This window comes from Scyliorhinus torazame, chromosome 11, assembly GCF_047496885.1.
Source record: "Scyliorhinus torazame isolate Kashiwa2021f chromosome 11, sScyTor2.1, whole genome shotgun sequence".
Classification (NCBI taxonomy): Eukaryota; Metazoa; Chordata; class Chondrichthyes; order Carcharhiniformes; family Scyliorhinidae; genus Scyliorhinus; species Scyliorhinus torazame.
The window spans coordinates 177,827,666-177,833,121 of record NC_092717.1 but is presented as its reverse complement, the minus strand read 5'-3'; positions in this window follow the sequence as shown (position 1 = coordinate 177,833,121).

Genomic DNA, 5,456 nt, shown 5'->3' with positions numbered 1-5,456 from the left:
GGAAAGAGAAACTAGTCAGCTGTGTTTAAACCCTTCAGATCCTGAGCTGCAAAACATTCATTCATTTCCCTTACTAGGCTGTGATTGACAGCTTCCACACACACACACACACTCAGCTTTCAGTTTTGCTCCATTCATCTTCCTTCACAGTTGAGTGACTCTCAAGTGCTCTAACCTCAATGTTTATAAACATCAACCATTTCAAGCAGAGTTAAGTGCTTTCCAATCACCTCCCTTCATGCTCGAGAGATTTTGAAGTGGCCAGCTAGTTTTCTCCCCGGCCGGATTCTCAGCCTCACCGGGTACTCCACTACTGGCGGCCCAAGGCAGACTCTGTGTCTTAGTCTCAGAACATCTTCCCAGTGGGACACTTTACAGTTTACTACACTAATCACTAACTAGAACGGGATTGGCAATATATTATTACTGGTAACCTGATGTTGGCCCATTCTCAATCATCATCAAAGTAATGGAAGATATTGTTGACAGTGCTATCAAGCGATACTTCTCCAACAATAAACTGCTCACTGATGCTCAGCTTGTGTTCTGCCAGAACCACTCAGCACTTGACCTCACTGGCCTTGGTCCAAACATGAACAAAAGAGCTGAGTTCAGGGGTGAGGTGAGAGTGACTGCCCTTGAGAACAAGGTAGCATTTGACTTTATGTGGCATCAAGAAGTCGTAGCAACAGTAACTTCAATGAAGGCCAGGAAAAATTCCCATTGCAGCAGTTCTCAGTGCAGTGTTCTCTGCCCAAGGATCTTCAGCTGCTTTATCAATGATCTTTCCTCCATCGTAAGGTCAGTCGTAGTAGTGCTCATGATTGTACATTGTTCAGTTCAAGTCCCAATTCACCAGATAATGAAGCAGTCTGCCCACATACAGCAAGGCCTGAACAATATTCATGCTGATTGGTAAAATTCCTGCCACTCAGATGCCAGATAATGACCGTCTCTAACAAGCAAGAATCGAACAAAATCTAGTATTCAAAAGCAGTCTCCACTTTCTTGGATAAACGCAGTACCAACAACATTCAAAAAGCTTGACACCATCCGGGATAAAGCAGGAAGATTGATTGGCATCCCATTTCCACTCTAAATATTCACCCTGTCTCCACACACATGCCTGAACTTTGCGCAGGTCAGGCACGCACAATCGGCGGGCCCAGAAGCGAATGCGAAATGCACTTCCAGGGGCAATTTAGTGTGGCCAATCCACCTAACCTGCACATTTTGGGGGTTTGGGGGTAAGGCCCCAAACGGGGGGAATGTAAAAACTAAACTAAATGAATTTTTAAAATGCAGCAAACGGTGTCTATGCTGCATATTCAAGCACCTGTCAGCAAAATCCGGGGAAAAAAACCTGTGCCCAGACCCCAGACATCTTTCTTTATAATATTTCACCCCGTACATTTCATCCTGCATTGGATCAAGGTTGTGGTGAAAACATGAAGGCTGCCTGGATGATTGACCCATCCACCAACCGTAAAAGTGGATGGGCCACTTTCAAGGGACTCCTTAATGGCTTAATTGCCTGTTTAGTTGTCGACGGTTACGCCTCTGACTGCTGCCATGCCTGCCGAGCAACATATCACGCCATTCTTTCACTTTCGCTGAGTCAAAATCCTGGAACTCCTTCCCGAACTGCACTGTGGATCGTACCAACACCTCAGGGACTTCAGCGGTTCAGGAAGGCAGCTCACCACCACCTTCTCAAGGGCAATTAGAGATGGGCAACAAACGCTGGTCTGGCCAGCGACGCCCACATCCCATGAACAAAAGAAATAAGGGAGGAGACATGCCTTTACATCAGTAAACTAAATAAACAATGATTTAATTTATGTTCCTTGGGAAAAATGATTTATGTGGTACAACCTATCAAAAGGTCAATGCGTGTCACCAGGCACATGGCAGTTCCATAAATCACAAGATTTAGTTGAATTGTAAACTAATCGTAATCTATTGATAAGTGTAACTGTCTTGCAAATCCCTTGACTGCATCCATTATTGGTAGAGGAAGGAATATTTCATTGCATTATAAAACAAAATACTTTGAAAATAATTACACCAGGGTTTTTTCTAGGCAGTCACACAGTGATAAGTGATAAGATGCACACCAGCAACAACAGTTATCTAACTTACCACTGCATCATAAAAACAGAAAATGGAAATTTTCAATAGGTCTGGCAGCATCTGTGGAGTCAGAAATAGTATTAACATTTCAGATCGATGGGGCGGCAGGCTGGCACAATGGTTAGCACTTCTGCCTCACAGCACCGAGGATCCTGGTTCGGTCCTGGCCCTGGGTCACTGTCCGTGTGGAGTTTGCACATTCTCCCCGTGTCTGCGTGGGTCTCACCCCTACAACCCAAAGATGTGCAGGGTAGGTGGATTGGCCACACTAAATTGTCCCTTAATTGGAAAAAAAGAATTGGGTAATCCAAATTGAAAAGAAAAAGAAAAAAAAAACATTTCAGATTGATGACCTCTTGTTAGAACTGGAAAAAGTTGGAGATATAATGGTTTAGAAAAGTATAGAGTGATGTGTTATGTACTCTGGGTAACACAGGCGGCAACTGGATGCCGCTTTAACCAAAAGGTACTCCAGACCTTGAAGTTAGTTCAGTCTGATTTATTGAACCAGTAGCACAGTTAGCACAGTTCTCTATGAGTTCGACTCTCTGCTAACTTAAGTGTGGTTACTCTGTCTGACTGAACCAGACTAGCTCTTAGCCATGTGCTGGAGGTGTGATATTGTACATACACCCTGACTCACTCTGTAGATGTTCATCAGTGGAAAGAGGCGGAGTGTGAATGTCTTGTGCCTTTTATAGTGAGATACCACCCCTGAGTGTCCTGCCTGCTCATTGGTCATGTCCTGTTCTCTGTGTTCATTAGCTGCCTGTCTGTGTATCATTATCTGCATGTCTGCATATCATGACATCTTCCCTTTTTTTAATGGTTTGTTGGCACATGGGAACATACTTACATGTGGTGGCATATATTAACATATTTACCAGTGGTGGTATATGTGAACGTATTTACATGTGAAGACAGTTGTTTAATGTAAGAAAACAGAACATAGCAAACAAAACAAATGTTCATAAGTCCAGTCTCTGGAGCTTGCGCCGTATCCTTGTCGACCACCGGAGAGGTGGTGGTGGGGACGACGGCGCCTTGACAGGCGGGATGGAGGCCTGACTGGTGGCCTCGTAGTTTGAGGTATCAGGAGGTGGCAAAACAACGGACGGAAACGGAGTAGAAAGCGGTTACGGGCAGGCAACTTTGCGCAGTGCCCGTCTGTTTCGTCACACAACAGAACCATCAGCTATACGTACAACATACTAGCGGGGCGCAGCCTGTCGAACAATGACAGCTGGAGCAGACCAGCCACCATCCGGTATCTTGATCCTGACAGTGTCTGCCGGGGATAACACGGGCAAATCGGTGGCATGAGCATCATAGCCCTGCTTTTGCTGGTTTCGGAGCTTCTGCACCTTCTGCAGCACCGGGAGGTGATCCAGGTTGGGCAGGTGTATGGCTGGAAGTGTCGTCCGCAGGTCTCTGTTCATCAGGAGTTGAGCCGGCGACATGCCAGTGGACAGTGGGGTCGCCCTGTACGCAAGCAGCGCGAGGTAGATGTCAGAAACAGAATCCGTGGCCTTGTAGATGAGCTGAATCACAATGTGCACCCCTTTTTCAACCATCCCATTGGACTGCAGATAGTGTGGGCTGGAAGTGACATGTTTGAAATGGTATGACTTGGCAAACATAGACCACTCGTGGCTGTTGAAGCACGGGCCATTGTCACTCATGACAGTGAGTGGGATACCGTGCCTGGAGAACGTCTCCTTACAGGCCTTGATGACGGTCCGAGATGTGAGGTCTGAGAGCTTCACGACTTCAGGGTAATTGGAGAAATAGTCAATAATCAACACGTAGTCACGACCATTCGCATGAAAGAGGTCGATGCCAACCTTGGACCACGGGGAGGTCACGATTTTGTGCTGCTGGAGCGTCTCCTTGCTCTGCGCTGGCTGGAAGCGTTGACAGGTTGCACAGTTGAGGACCATGTTCGAGATATCCTGGCTAATACCGGGCCAGTAGACAACCTGCCTGGCTCTGTGTCTGCACTTCTCGACGCCCAGGTGTCCCTCATGGATTTGGCGGAGCACCAAGCTCTGGAGGCTGAGTGCAATGACAATCCAGCTTGAGGAGGATACCATCAATCACCGTCAGGTCGTCCCTTACATTGTCAAATTGAGGGCACTGCCCTTTCTGCCAGCCATTGGCGAGGTGGTGCATGACACGCTGCAAGAGGTCTTTGGCTGTCTCGTCGCGGATACGAACCACCTTCTCATCAGACGCTGGGAGGGTGCTAGCACACAGCTGCACCTGGGATTCAATCTGCCGGATGATTTCCAGCGGTTCACTAGGCAAGGTGATGGAGCGGGACAATGCATCAGCGATGATGAGCTCCTTGCCAGGTGTGTACACTAAGTCAAAGTCGTACCTTCTGAGTTCGAGGAGGATGCGCTGCAACCGAGGCATCATGTCGTTCAGGTCCTTGTGGATAATGTGGACCAGAGGCCTATGATCCATCTCGATAGTGAATGTTGGCAGGCCGTAGACATAGTCGTGAAACTTGAGAATGTCAGTGAGAAGACCCAGGCATTCCTTCTCTATTTGCGCATACCTTGTTTCGGTGGGCGTCATGGCCCTCGATTCGTAGGCTACCGGTGCCCAGGATGAAGTGCCATCGCGTTGAAGCAGCACCACTCCGATGCCATCCTGGTTCGCATCTGTCAAGATCTTTGTCTCCCTGCCTGGGTCGAAAAATGCCAAGACGGGTGCAGTGGTGAGCTTGGCTTTCAACTCCAACCACTCTGCCTGATGTGCTGCCTTCCACTCAAAGGCAATGGACTTTTTCACCAGGTTTCGTAGGGCCATGGTGTGTGAGGCCAGGTTCGGGATGAACTTGCACAGAAAATTGACCATGCCCAGGAAGCGCAGCATCGCCTTCTTGTCCTCAGGGACCTTCATGGGTTCGATGGCCTTGACCCTGTCTGTGCCGTGCTGAGAGATCTGGTCACCTAGGAACTTGAGTGTCGACATGCCAAAGCAACATATGGACCTGTTCAGCTTCAGGCCATTGGCATGGACACGGCGGAATACCTGCTGGAGACGGGAAACATGCTCTTCAGGGGTCGTGGACCAGATGATGATGTCGTCCACGTACACATGAACCCCTTCAATGCCCTCCATCATCTGCTCCATGATGCGATGGAAGATCTCCGAATCCGAGACAATGCCAAACAGCATGCGATTATAGCTGTATCTGCCAAATGCTGTGTTGAAGGTGCAGAGCCTTCTGCTGGACTCATCCAGCTGGATTTGCCAACATCCATGTGACGCATCTAACTTGGTGAAAAAACGTGCGTGTGCCATCTCACATG